Source organism: Polyodon spathula, chromosome 38, assembly GCF_017654505.1.
Source record: "Polyodon spathula isolate WHYD16114869_AA chromosome 38, ASM1765450v1, whole genome shotgun sequence".
In the NCBI taxonomy this organism is placed as follows: domain Eukaryota; kingdom Metazoa; phylum Chordata; class Actinopteri; order Acipenseriformes; family Polyodontidae; genus Polyodon; species Polyodon spathula.
Window position 1 is genome coordinate 4511157 of NC_054571.1, and position 15865 is coordinate 4527021.

A 15865-nucleotide genomic window follows, 5' to 3' on the forward strand; every position below is an offset into this window, starting at 1 on the left:
AAAAGGCTATTTATTTCTAGGGAACCATTTTAAATAAATAAACTGATTTTTTTTTTTCCCTCAATATTTTGATTGAGATTCGGACCACGGAGTTTGAATTACTTGCTGAGAACACTTTTTTTTTTTTTTTTTTTTTTATAACCGCCAATATTATCTCTTATTAAAATAATAATAATAATAATAATAATAATAATAATATAATAATAATAATAATAATAATAATATGGATTTGCACACCTTTCCTCTGGAATAAGATGTTTTTATATCGAAAAGCCATGGAATGGAATCCTCACCGAGTGCAGCTGAAGAAAACGTCTCGTTTTGCTCAGCTGCCAGATACCCAGCGTTGAGGGGACGTGTTGTTTTTGCACATAAAGCCTTTTTAAGTATTGGATCGCTGTGTTCAAGCTGTCTTATGGTATAAGTGTGTGCTCTTTATGATCACAATGGTCTGGTTCCTTGGCGGTCTTAATAAAACCAGAGGAGGTACAGAGTAGCTTGCAAATCAAAGCCATTTTCAGCATCATATTATTGACTGCGGGCGAGATTTTTTACTTAAAAAACAAACAGAACAGCGACATCTGCAAAGGGGGAACGGAAAAGGACGGTCATTTTTTCTTTAATTTTGTTTTGGTATTTGTACCACTATAAATATATTTTTATTCTGGAGGAGGGGGGGAGGAATATTTTTTTTTTTCACATTAACAAAAAAGCCCCCCCACACACAGGCGCGTGGAGCTGGTTGCTGCCTGGAAGAGATCGTCTTATTAATTTTTAATCTTTATGCATCCGCAAGAAGCAGAAAAAAAGGTAGCAAAAATAACAAAGAAAAAGCGGGGAGCGCAGAAATAATGGGCGAGAGCCAGTGAAGAAAGGACAGAGGAGGAGCAGAGGAGCCAACCAGGTAGGAAATGTATATATTTTTTTCTTAGAAAGAAATGCAATATTGCATACAGTTGGCTGTCATCGTGGTCTATGATGATGTGTGACAGGGACAGAGAACGTTTTTAACCTCAATATGTTGTATAATTATATATTATACGACACATATGATACATGCACAGGGAAACACAAGCTTGCGTGTGTTGGCACGCATAGGTGTAGCCTGCCTGGATTATTATGGTTATTATTTATTAATTTAATACAGCATTTCATGGCTGTACAAATTGCAATACGCCATTTTAACTTTAAATTGTACTGCTACTATGTTGTATTATTATTATTTGTGCAGGCTGTATCTACCGGTATTTTTTTTTTGGTTTGTTTTCGTTTTACATTCGTGATAGAATGCGTATGCGTGTAGATTTACTAAAGCAACTACACGACAGTAAAACGCTGTAAAACGCCGAAATGGGGCTTGGGCTGAGTTCGGCATATGTTATGTTGCCCGCGGCTCTTACTGTAGTGTCCTGCTGTAATCAGAACCCGATTGCGCCATTGATCGCGGGGAGATGTGTATACAGATGACAAGTGACAAGTAGCGAGCACCCTGGTTTTTATTAATGAGCAGGTAATGGACTCCTATAATAAGGTACTCAGGCGGCGCTGAGGCGGCCGGGGGGTATTGCCGGCTATGGGTTATATATATTGCCCCCTCCCCTTCTTTTCCAGCAGTGTGACACTGCGTACCAAAAACTAACCGATACCCTGCCCACATCGCCATAGCCTAAGTGTCATGCAAGCAAAGACTGTATCAAATATTTACATTCTAATTGTTCCAGTTTCTGTATCTTATTATATACATTTCTGTTGTGTACAGATTCCCTTGGGGAAAATACATATTTTAAATGAATATAGCGCAGATGTTTTTGAGTAGTGTCGATATTTGTGGTGGTAGTCATTGTAGTGTAATATTCACAGGTGTGCTACATAGAAAAAAAAAATCAATAAAACATTTAACCATATTTATATACATAGTCTATTGTGAATTCTGTACATACTGCCTGTCTGGCTGCCTGTGATGCTCAATTCAATATGTCAATGGCCCTACTTACACCACTGCTTTGCGAATGAACCCCTCTCTTATTTACACCACTATAAATCAGTCTGTAATTCTCTAGGTTTGCCAGTAATAACTATTAATAACAATCAAGCTGAGATTCTTGATTGGCCAGTAACTGTAACTATTGAAGGTTAGGGTTAGGATTTGGGTTGTAAAATGAATTATTAGGGGTGTGTTAACATTAGTGTAAATAGTACACTATGACACCACTGCTGTGCATATATAGGGACAGCTGCTGTTTACACGCTAGGGGTTTGAAGAGACATGGCTGGCTTATCTTTACACAACACCTACTCGCTCTTTATAATACAAACCCAGTCCACCTCCTGGAGAAAGAAAGAGGAAACGGATTAGAACATTTAGGCGGTGTAGGGTTTTATTTTTTTTATTTTTGGGGTGGGGATGGGGGGGTGGGTGGAGTATTTAAATCATTATTACTGGAAAATGCAGCTGATCAACCTATTATTATTATTATTATTTTTTTTTTTTTACAAGTAAACGTTTCTACTTGCAGTATTGAAGTGGATCATAAGGGTATGCGCTACTTTTTTATTTGTTTGCTCCAAACGTTTTATGGTAAGCATGTTGTAAACATTGTGGCCAGGACTGTGGCTAACCCACTGTTTACTGAAATAAACAGGGATTTACGATGGCTTTGTTTCATTAACATGTTTAACATTATAGTAAGCGATAGTATGGCTTCCATCATATACAGGGCTTGCAGTTTTGTTCCGTGGCTTTGTGATGTTTTGTTTCTGCGTGCTGCTGTAAAATGTCTCCGTCCTTTAAAAATGAAATTCCCGTCTCAGGACGTCACAACCCCCCTCCAAAAAAACCCCCCAAAAAACCAAACCAAAAAAATAAATAAAAAATCAGAGAGTGAAATTCATTCCCTCCTGTATCCAATGATATGTAAAAGTATAGTGTCCAGTAAGTCAAAGAAATGAAGTGTGTGTTTTTTTTTTTTTTTTTTTTTTTTCGTGTTTACCGATCATGGGGCTAGAATGACACTTCAGTATGATCGTGTTTACACGATCACGGCCCCTAAAGGGTTAAGTTAATTCCCTCTCAGCACATACTCGCCTGTGCTACAGTACCCAATTGGACCATGTGCGTGCGTGCGTGCGTGTGTATTCACATCTTTTTATGGCTACATTACATAACTGATGTTACATAACTAAGATTTAAAATAAATAAATAAAATAAACAAAAAAAATAATGCACTTTCCCTCAAATTAGTAAAAATATTTAATGAACAAACAAAAACATCACTCAATATTTTGTATTTTTCCAATAACCAAATAAAGAAAGTAATTTTTATTTTTTAAAACAGTGCTGATATCCTCTTTGCAACCCACAAGAATGCTCACACAGGCTTTACAGCTCTGGCCAAAGGTTTCCATCACCTTATACAAATAACACATTTTACTCCATAAGTCGAATGAAACCTGCTGAATAATGTTACGTTAACATATTGAATAACATACCGCTTTGTAGATTTTCACATACTGTACTTCATGAAAAACTGACAAAAAATAAAAAAAATGACATTTTGAAATCTAACATGAAATAATGTACTACATAGACTTTTGCAATATCATTTTGTAGTGTCTTTGATTACATGATGTGAAATAAAATATATAAATTATGTTCATATGTTTTTTTAATTATGTCTCAATCCCAAAGTAATAGCAGATAATCCTGAAACAGACTCCCCTAATATATTGAAAAGACAAGATCCAGTCCCATCTGGTAAATCTGCTCAGAACTGACAGCTCCTGATATCACAGTATAAATAAGGCTGTAGGTTTACTGAGGTGTCCGTGCAGCAGTAGGGTTATATACAGTCTCAGACAAAAGTATTTGCACCCTACACTTAATATAAGACAATTGAAAAAAACATGTAATATACCAGCATTTAGTGAGCATTAGTCACAAATTAATACAAATTAATAAATGAATACGATAAATACCAAAATACACAGTTTAAGAAACAATCTTTATAAAAACAATAGCAGCACTTCAGCAATTTCAAATATTTGTTTATGACACTCATATTGGCACCTTTATATTAAAAGTGTAAACATGTAACAGAACTTATTTAAAGATATATATTAATTAATTGAAACCCATTACAAAGTAATTAGGCTGCATTATAAAGTCAGTTGCCAGAGAAGCAAGTCATTATTTCCAACATCTGTTGAAGAACATTTTGGCAACACAGCAGATGATGGTCAAAACAAAGGAGTTGGATTCAGGTCTGAGAAAAGCACTCATAGCAAACTACAACAAAGGAAATAGCTAGAGAACAGTGTCAAAGAAATATGGAATACAAAAATCCACAATCAGAGCAATAATCAAGAGTACCACAGAAGAAATATAACATTCATTTATATATATATAGTATCACAACATATACAATCATATACAAATATGTGTGTGTGTGTGTGTGTGTGTGTGTGTATATATATATATATATATATATATATATATATATATATATATATATAATCTATTCAGTAGCATCAGGGTTTGCACTATTAGCAGTGTGCTCACATTTTCTGCATCATAACTTGATTTCTTGCACGGCTTTTTGTGAAACACAGTTCTTTGGAAGAGTGCAAAACTCAAACCCAAAGTACATTGCAGAAACGGGCATGAGGTGGTTCTCAACTTCAAATTCAAGAAGCTCATCATCTTTGAAGACTTGCTGCAGTTGAGCAGGTACAACAATCTGCTGAAGAAGGGGTGATAGTAAATGACAAAGTCCTTAGTGAGTTTGGATGGATCAGAAACATCAGCTTGAAACATGCGGTTGAAGGTGCAGATAGCTTTAAATTTGTGAAGGAGAAAGGTAAGGCAGAGACGGCTGCTGGGGTCAGATAACATGTTCCATAGCTGTTCAGCAGTGTAGCAGCGCTCTTGATTGTGCTGTCTGGAAATGAAGCTGAAGCCCTTTCCACTGTTCCAGCACACTTCTGATGGCATCTTCACGACTTAGCCATCTTGTGTCACACGGTCGAGTTAGTTTCAGATGGTTTGCATCGTTGATTGTACTGTACAGAGCTGCATAATCAAGCTGACACTTTGTGCTGTATGCAAACCAGTTATGCACCTCTCATACCATGAAATCAAGGTGATGAGGCAGAACATCTGTGGCTTTGCTGGCTGCTAGGTGAAGGGAGTGGCAAATGCATGAAACACAATCTTTCAGATGTTTTGCCACTGAATTATGACAACCAATCATACTGTTGATCCCATCAACACCAATGCCCATTAGATTCAAAAGTGACAATTTGTATTAATTTAAGACATTCTTCACTGCGTCAGTGATTGTTATGGCCATCCCATCCTGGATCGCAATCACCTGGTAGAAGGTAGTTTCAATTTTTTGTTTTGATTCACTGAAATATTTAATCATCATGGCCAGACACTTTTTCTTGGAGATTTTCAATGGACTCAAATGCTCTTGTCCCAACATCAGCGATAAGCTGTTTGGGAAAATTTGGAGCCACGACATTTTGTATCAGGCCTGTGCACTCTGTGCGATGCAGTCTGATTTTTCTAGAACTGTTGCATTCTTGTCAAGTTGTGGCACCAGTTGCACTAAATGGTCAATAGTTGAGATGGCAGAATGTTCAGCCACATGAACTGCTAGCTGTAATTCAGCAGTTTTGACAGCTGCAGATGAGGTCGTTGTCTCTGGTAAGACTTTTTTGTTGTGCACTCAGGGATGACAGATGCTTTTTAGTTTTTGTATGATCAAGCAGGTCTTTTTTTTGGGGCATGGAGAGAAACTTTGCAAGCCTTGCAAAATGCCTTTAATGGCTCTCCTGGTACAGCCTATAAACAACCTGAAATAAATAAAAAGAAAATACAGTTACATGCACTTTATTGAAACACCAGCAAGATTTTTTTATTTGGTTATTTTTCTTAATTGGCTGCATTTCTAGTGTTTAGTAATTAAGTTAATTGGTAAATATGCTAACATTAAAAACATGCAATAGTATTTTGAAGAAATTAGGGATTGATTTTAAACATTTAAACTTCAAAGAGGTAGTGGAATGTTCAGCATATTTAGAGTTCCATTAAGCAAATCAATTAAAAAAAAAAAAAAAGATCCACTATGATTACTTTCTTTCACTCTGCGTCTATGTTGTATTTCAATGAATAGTTACATATAGAACATTGAACAGATTCATGTTTTAAAATACTGCCATATCTTACTGGGTTTTCTCTTGCTCATGGTGGTCAACTTGAAAAGTATTGAGCAAGTACAGTTTATATATATATATATATTATATATATATCTATATATATATATATATATATATATATATATATATATATATAGTGAAGGATTGGTTAGGAAAGGAGCAAAATATGAAAGGAGAACATAAACTATCTGGATGTTAAACAAAGAAATTAAATGATATAATGTGTTTGAGATTAAAACAAAAAAATGGGTTAATTGATAAACTGCTAAATGATAACCTTGTGTTAAATAAGTCTGGTATAAAATAAATACTTTTGTTTGCCAGAGACCATAAATGGGGGTATTTGGACCCAGTAGTGGTTACTGGAGTCAGGACCAGCTCCATGTTAATTCAGTTAACTAATTTATGTTTAAAAGGGTGTGATTGTGTGTGTTTCAGTGTGGGTTATGGTAGGAGTTTGGCTGGGAGAGTTGGAGAGTTAGCTAGTTATTGTGAGTATTGTGAAACTGGAAAACGAACTCTTGGAAAAGATATTTGGATTACGCTTTGGTTTTGGAGATGAGGTAACAGGCTTAGCCTGCCTTGTTATTAGTTAGGGAAACATTTGTTTAGCTAGGGCCCGAGATCAGGTTAGGTTTTGTTTTGTTTATTTAGTTTTAGTTGTAAATAATAAACACACGCTATGGCGTTTCCTGGTATCTGGGGTCTAAAGTGTTTATTTGGAGAAGAAAAACGTGTGACCAGAAAGCAATCTGTCACTATATATATATATATATATATATATATATATATATATATATATATATATATATATATATATCCACGTGCTCTTGAGAATATTGATATATATATTTTTAAATAGCATGTTTTATATGTAAAGGACAGCTTATTAAAAAATAAAAATGAGTACGGATGCTAGTTAAATGTGGTGTGGAGTTATCATTACATTATAAATGTTGTATGTACAGGTCAGTAATTACACTATCCTTTTTTAAAGTTAAGCTAAACAAATGTATTAAGTACTAAACGGAAACCTAAATCTTACCCACGTCTAGCAGAGAAGAGATAGCTTTCATTTTCAAATCACAGTGTATCTACTGTAACTGAAAACACAAGGACATCATTTTTAAATGCCACATATACAGTATACAGTTAGCTGGTAGGGGATTATTTAATTCTTTATCCTTAGGGCTAGATATCCCTTTCCCACACCAAAATAAATTCCTGTGCGATATATGCTTTTGTTGTGAAGTTGAATAAACCAGGCTTTACATAACATTACAGTATTTCACAGTAAATACAGTATAATCGTAAATCTTGAAAAACTACTCACTTCTAAATCTTGTGTAGTCAATTTTGCATTACTTTAGTATAAATACATGTTAATTTGGATTCATGTGTTGTTTTTTTCTGACTTTATGTGAACGAATAGACACACATTTGCCCGTTTTCCCATTGGAAATAGTGATATTTTTAAATATCACTGTCCTGGTCACAAAAGCAAAGTTTGTGGGGAATAATAGCCATTTTCTGTACTTTTAAGGCATAAGCAATTAGGAAATAACACTTACTACCCAGGAACAAAAATTGTGTTACATAGTGTGCCTTTACATTACATTGTTCTGTAAACCATACAGGCCAAAATGTGGTAAAGGCTTAGGCCTGTTACCATGTGGTGAAGGCCCATAATGTGAAACTAGGCTCTGCACAACCTGACTATAGTATGCAAGTTAAAAATAATAATTTTATAGAAAACATATTTAATAAATCACAGTTTAAACATTAATTCAAACAGAACAGGTAAGATTTCCATTTGGAATAAGGTAAAAAAAAAAAAACAGCTATACATAGAAGTCTGGATCTACAGACTTGATGTCAGTGCTTTTAATTGACCTTTGAAATCTTCCTGAGCTTCCCAAGCTTTTGTGTTTTTTTGTTTGTAGGGTGGATGTGGCATTGCGATGCGGCAGGGTGAAAGCACAAGCAGAAAAGAACTAGACAGACAACCCTGCGTGCCTGTTAATCCCCACCCGAGCTTTGCAGATTGCAACACTGTATCTTTCTCCTTAGCTGGGATTGAACCGTTTTCTCATACTTCAGCCACTATGCCTGCCACAGATTATTAAAGGGAATGCTTGGGAGGGGTTGAATTCATCTTAAATTTCAGCATTTTTAATTATGAAAAAAACTTAGAAAAAAATCTACATTTATCTTAAAAAAAACCTTTGTTAAATTGTTACCTCCTAGAAAAACCTGAGCAAGGGAAAAAAACCTCTGATCTGGCAACCTTGGAAACCCCCTAAAGCTGTCCTAGCTCCACCTGCGCAGACCGTGACGTCAGGAGCAGACTCCCGACTGCAACGCGGTCTTTTTATGAGTAACACGAACACAGCCACCAACTGCACTCATCGCCGTTTACCATGAGTAGTTCTCCAGTACCAATGCGTGACAGCTGCGTCCTTTTACCAGGCTGGTGAGTTGACTGTGGTGAACCCGCTCTGAACATATATATACCACCCCAGGCGTGGTATATAGCATGGGAACCACACGGCCCGTCGTGATTTATACCTTACATATAGATTAGATCCTGATGTTAATGGACATGTCTTTGTATCAGATGGAAATTGCATTAGGATTAGCTATACTGTTTCATTTTTTTTATTTGCGGATAAGTAGCTCACTATAGAGCTGAATTCTGAGGGCTGAAATGTTGCAGCTAATTGTTAAAATAGTTTATCAGTGACTCTTCGTCTTCAGTGTGTCTAGGAATTAAGTTAACAGCTTGTGTTCTAGTGCACAGTATAATTCAGCCCAGCCCAGTAACTGTGGAAGATTGCTAACACGGATCAAATAAAGAAGTAGAAAGTGATTATCGGCATATTTCTGGTGTTTTTTTTTTTCATTTTTTCCACGGTGAGTATTGTGAAGGTCATTTTAACAAGGTATTGAATATTAGACCAGTGGCTAATGCTTTTGAAACTCTACCTTGTGCACATTTTTCTATTTATAAGTTGTTATGTACTGTATGTAGAGTAGGCAGAATCCTCTAATTCTAACTTCTCTTACAGTCTAGGTGGAGACTACGTTAACTTATTGGCACTTCATAACAGAAGGCAATGTACAAAATATGTTAGTGGATTCTCTTGCACAAATTATCACAAATAAAATAAAACATTTTAAAATGGAGCAACTGTATTTTGGGGTTGCATGCTTTTTTTGTATCTATGGCAGGTATGTACTAACCTTGCTTACCAGAAGAAAGCAAAAATAGATTATTTCATAAATGGATTAATCTGTTTGTCATTTAAAACATGGACTTGTACATATTTTTTAAGGCCAATATGCATTCTAAGCTGTCGTAGTAATCTAGTTTAAACTAAAATGTATTTTTTTCTTCAGACTGTATTTTCCATTCAAGCTATTTCCCTGGCAAATGATCTCAGTGGTTGTGTGCTGTCTGAGGGCAGCTGCAATGGGACGAGGCTACCTCTGGCACAATGGTACTGGGATAATATTTTGACACGGATGGTCCAGTGCAGTACTATATCAGGACCAATGTACTGTACAATATTTGGTCCAAATCCAGTGTCTTACTGCTGCTGGTAATGGTCTGCTAATGGTTCTGTCGGGGTTTGTTCAGTCTTGTAACTGTAGATATTCCATGGGGGCTGGTCAGTAATTCAGCCACCCCCATGACTGAAATAAACACAGCACTCCATGAACGATCGTGAGAAATGTATGAAAAAGAAACCACAAGGAAACAGCTGAATCTGGAGAACTGCTTTCCTTAGGTTACGTTCTGCATCTGCTTTACAGCAGTGTAATGTGGAACAGAGCGGCCATTCTGTCCTTGGATTTGAATAAATGCAAAAACAGATTTAAGCTTATTTTCTATTAGAATGCGTGTTATTATTATTATTATTATTATTATTATTATTATTATTATTATTATTATTATTATTATTATTATTTATTTATTTTTTTATTTATTTATTTATTTATTTAATTTTTTTTTTTTTTTTTTTTTACTTGCAATACAACTTTTTACAAGTACAATACAAATTGATCTTACCTAAATTCTGCTCCCCTGTTTAGCTATTTTGATACGCCTCTCACTTTTTCAGTTTGGGTGGGGTCTATACAACCCTTAGTAAGTCCTTGCTGATAATTCAGGTTAATGTCTCAATGAGACTTTTCCCCCTTTAAATTTGGGTATAGTGTGTCTTTTATACACATAAGTGTTATCAGTATTACTATTAGAGGTCATTCTTTAAAAGTGCATTTAGCCTGAATACATGTAGTTAATTCCACTTGTAGGTTGCAAACTCAGTGATTGTAAAGTGCATTTATGTATGTATTAATTGTTCAGCTAACCTTAGATGGGTTTATAGAAAGTGTGCAGTGAAGTGTTGTTTTTCACTGAGCTATGAAGTAATATTACAATAGTACAAGTAACTGGATGTTCATATACAGTAACAAGTGCCCATTTTGAAGGAAGCAGAGCAAGGGCAAATACAGTAATACCTTTTATTTGCTATATTTTGATAAGGAAGCATGCTATACTGAACCTATTTCAAGTGAAATGTGAATTGAAACACATTTGGACAAAGAAGCAAGTTTGAACCAACCCAGTTAGTGTTACAAGTATGACATATTTTTTTATTTTTCTTCAACAGTACAGAGGAAGTTAAACACTGAAATACTGACAGAATTGGAGCATGATTTCAAACACTGTTCCCAAAAGAGGAACATACCAGGTTTGAAAACCTCAATCTATGAACAACTGTAGACTTTATTTACAGTTTCTTAATAATTACAGTAGCTTCACATATCATTGTAATGAGTTCTTTACTTTTCTCTTCCTATTTGGTGTTTGCAATGATTCTGAAGGATTTTGGGTTCTCCAATATTGATTTTTTTTTTTTTTTTAAATCTATCGTTCCCGGGCTTTGAGTTGCTTTGAGCTTATCTGGAGAATCATAAGTGCTGGGACTGCACAGTCTCCCTCATACCATTGGGTCTGCACAGTCTCCCTGATACCATTGGGTCTGCACAGTCTCCCTCATTCCATTGGGTCTGCACAGTCTCCCTCATTCCATTGGGACTGCACAGTCTCCCTCATTCCATTGGGTCTGCACAGTCTCCCTCATACCATTGGGTCTGCACAGTCTCCCTCATTCCATTGGGACTGCACAGTCTCCCTCATACCATTGGGACTGCACAGTCTCCCTCATACCATTGGGTCTGCACAGTCTCCCTCATACCATTGGGTCTGCACAGTCTCCCTCATTCCATTGGGACTGCACAGTCTCCCTCATTCCATTGGGTCTGCACAGTCTCCCTGATACCACTGGGTCTGCACAGTCTCCCTCATTCCGTTGGGACTGCACAGTCTCCCTCATACCATTGGGTCTGCACAGTCTCCCTCATACCACTGGGTCTGCACAGTCTCCCTCATACCATTGGGTCTGCACAGTCTCCCTCATACCATTGGGTCTGCACAGTCTCCCTCATTCCATTGGGTCTGCACAGTCTCCCTCATTCCATTGGGACTGCACAGTCTCCCTCATTCCATTGGGTCTGCACAGTCTCCCTCATACCATTGGGTCTGCACAGTCTCCCTCATTCCATTGGGACTGCACAGTCTCCCTCATACCATTGGGACTGCACAGTCTCCCTCATACCATTGGGTCTGCACAGTCTCCCTCATTCCACAGTCTCCCTCATACCATTGGGTTGCACAGGATACTGGGTCTGCACAGTCTCCCTCATACCATTGGGTCTGCACAGTCTCCCTGATACCACTGGGTCTGCACAGTCTCCCTCATACCATTGGGTCTGCACAGTCTCCCTGATACCACTGGGTCTGCACAGTCTCCCTGATACCATTGGGACTGCACAGTCTCCCTCATTCCATTGGGACTATATACAAAAGAGTGCACTTAATTTTAATGTCTTAAAGCAACACTATCACTGTATTCAGAACTAAGAGCATTATCACGGATTTCAGAATTTCCATGACATTTACCCATTACTGTGTAATATGTAGAATAATGTAAATTTGTTTATTACTTCAAAATAAACACAGCATTGATGCAATACCTGCCCTTGTACACTGCATTTTGGAACCTGGCAGCTGGTTTGTTTGCTTGCTGTAAATGATTGGAAATGCTTCTGCTAAAGATCGCTGTGTCTCTTATTCTTTACATTTATTTATGTTTTTATTTCGTTTGATCACTGATGGTGAGAATAGAATCTCTTGAAAAGGTGGACCTAAAAACAAAATATTCTACAATTTACAAGTACTGTCTATCAGCTGAACATTGAAATAGTTAGGAACATTTGTTATATAATAACTGGAGAGAATTATACAGTTTAAATGTAACAACGCTATTTTTTCTGCTTTAATAAATATGATGCTGGATCGTGAAATATCTTGAAATGTCTATTGTTATTAGACAGTAAATTAAGACAGTCACAATCATGGGTCATTAATCAGCCAGCCTTCTGCACTTTTACAAGAGTTTTCACAGGAGAATGTGTCTGTAAGCATTGTTTCAGATTGTGCTGAATAATCCTAGCGCTCTGACTGAAATAGGTGGCGTATGTGGGAACAGAACATGAGCATTGTTGCATGTAATCAGTTGACTTCATTTGCTAAGAATATTAAAACGGTTTTGCATTAAACAAATATAATTGCCTAATTACCTTTACTAGGAATACTGTATGTGAGTAGTTTTGCTGAAGTCTTGGAAAATATTACAAAAAGATCCAATCTTCCTCTAGTTTCAACCTTAAAATTCCAAGAGATTTTGGTGGTGGAATCAATAGTTTTGGCTTGCCAGTGTTTATAAAGGATACAGAGCCCCACTCCCAAGGACATACAATACAGATTTCAGCTTTGTAATAGAAACGTTTATGGTTAATTTATTTATCTTTAAAGGGGTTGTAACCAAGCAGCATTTTAAAAGTAGTCCATGACAGTTACACATTACTTGAACAAAAATGTGACTCATTACAGTTGTAGTTGATTCTCAGCCAGAGGTATTTGTTTCCAGTTTGGTCAGGCTACAGCCCGAAATATTCTTTGAAGATTCAGCTATTGAACCCACTTATTACCTCCTCTGACGCCATTTACTAGCAAGATGAAAAGTGCGTTCTTGTGACATTTTGGACTGTGGAAGTGCTTTCTGAATTCAATGCCAAGCTATTCACTTTTTTCACATAAAATGTAATCCGTTACCTGTCAGAAAAAGGAACTACTATAGTTAAGTTACTGAAAAATGTAATCAGATAACAGTGATGCATGCCTTGTAGTGTGCTACTCCTCAGCACTAACCAAGGTTAATATTTATTACCTCTTACTAGCACTTACACAGAACCACTGGGGCTTCTGTTAGAGACCTTTTTGGTTCTTTGCTTGTTATTTTCAGTTTTGAATTTGTAGTTAATGAAAAACAACTGAGAAAGTATCAGCACAGTAAAAGATGAGCCAGTCAGTGTTAATAAAGCTAATAAGAAAATTGATTTTAAGCATGAGTTAGCCCTCTTAAGGTTAGTTTAATTTCACATGAGGCTTTGACGATAGTGTGTAAATGATTTTTGTATTATAGCCCAGAGCTTTTTGTAGTGTGACTGTTGAATTCCTGGCTGCAAAGCAGCGCTGATTCAGCGTTGAATCTCTCTTGAATGTGTGGCTTGTTGTAGCTTGAGGCTCATTAGACATTTTAAAATGCAAAAATGAAATTCTAAAGGAGTTTGCACAGGATCTACACAACCTTGGGGCTACTAGCCAAGCAAAAATTATTTGATGTGACTTTTTTGTGTTTTTAATGCAGGAAATGTTTTTATTTTATGGTTAAAGAAGCAAGGTTTTCAGATTTTTATTACCACCAGCAATATTATCACTGACTTATTTTGTCCTAACGATCTTTTGGTTGCAGTTGCTTTTTTTCAAGATATTGGAATGACCTGGAATCTCAGCCTATTGAATTGCATGGAGAGGCAAGTATTGGACGCGAATTGCAAATGTCGTAATTTTCAACTGAAGAGCAGCTCTATAGTGGAGAGGGAAGTGCATGTCTTTTGCTGATGTGAGTATTATTAACTCGTCAGCCACTAGGAGGGGACCCATTTCACTCCCCCCCTGCCCAATCTGAGCTCATCCTTGAGTGTCAACGCGATTGTGAGTCCACAAGGCTCAGGGAGTTTCAGCGTCAGGCTTCTAACCGCGACCACTCGTGATTTCACTGAATCACGTGTCTTTGAAGACAGCAGACGTTATAATAATGCAAAGAACAAGGATATTTAATTACCCGTTTCAACCGCAGAGGTCAGGGGTCCCATAGGACACTGCTGTGATGCATTGGCAGCCCAGCCCATTGAACTGAATGGAAAGGCAAGGGCAGGGCGTGAACCTCTAACCCTGCAGCTCGAAGTCGAACGTCTTGCTGTTCAACTAAAGAGCCAGCTCTGCAGGTCCTGCTGCGGTCAATATTATAAACTCATCAGCTGCAAGGTGCACGTTCATTACAGCGTGCAGGTTGGTTGTTTATTGTTTTTTTTTTTTTTTTTATATCAGACCTACAGCACAGGAAACACAAACCCACCCCTTTGATTTCCAGTCTTCCTAAATAGCTTTTTATTAAATTTTTCATTTGACGTTGAGAAACAAGCAAAAAACATCATCTTCTCATTATTCAGTATTAGCTATTTCATATTTTGGAATTATACATTTTTTGTTCCTGAACAAGAAATTAATACTGACTGCAGTGTAATAAATGTATCCTGTGGTGGTCCATTTTAATTACCTATGAATATTGGGATTTCTTTCTATATACAGACGTAATCACCTAACTGGCACTTCATATTGAATTGCATTTTAAATGCATACATATACTGATTTCATGTTTAAAAACATTCCAGATCCGACATACATGCCATGAGAATTGAGTAGTGCTAATGCTAATAAGAGGGAAGACAATGGATTTTAAAACGTTTTGTAGCACTTTTATAAAAGAGGACCAGTGCTAATGTTGCTAATAAGAACTTTAAAATATTGCTCACCCCTTTATAACCCTATCCACTCTACTCACCACATAGTCACAGCACTGTCAAATAGGTCATTCCTTTGTGGGTGTAATGTAACTGACCTTGTTATAAAATGTTCCCAGGGGCGAGCACAAGGGGCAGCAAGCAGGGGCACTGCCCCATCCAATAATCATCTCCAGAATATTGATTTCAATGTTTGCACTTTCTGTCACTGACACTCACAAACTGAACGTAGTTCCTCATAACATGCAGTTATGGACTTTTTTATGCACATTTTTGAAATTATGCTAAACTGAAAACTGTTAATATACTAAAGGGAAAGCACTCGGGAAGCTGAATCAGCAATGCAGAGTTCCTGAAATGCAGTGTGATTTATTTGTACACCACATTGAGCCTATTTTAACGCTTGGGAATCGGACAATGCAATGTCTTTTCCAGAACTCACTAAGGTCTTTAAAAAACACGACCTGGGACTCATGTATCCTGATGTATTTGACCTACTGGTGCTTTGGCCGCGCTACCTGTTACAGCTGCAACTGTAGAATGATGTGTCAGTGTTAAAAAGCTCCATAGCATCTGGACTTTCATTGAAATG

At 36.9% G+C, this 15865-nt stretch overlaps 1 protein-coding gene across 3 annotated transcripts in view; it reads left to right on the forward strand.

Moving 5' to 3' along the window:
- Nucleotides 1-232: 232 nt before the first annotated feature.
- adgrl1a (adhesion G protein-coupled receptor L1a) overlaps nt 233-15865 on the forward strand; it is a 248753-nt gene continuing 233120 nt past the window's right edge. For all 3 annotated transcript variants that reach the window (XM_041235761.1, XM_041235763.1, XM_041235762.1), the window contains exon 1: nt 233-904. The gene's annotated coding sequence lies outside the window, so the exon portion shown is untranslated. The remainder of the gene's footprint in view (nt 905-15865) is intronic.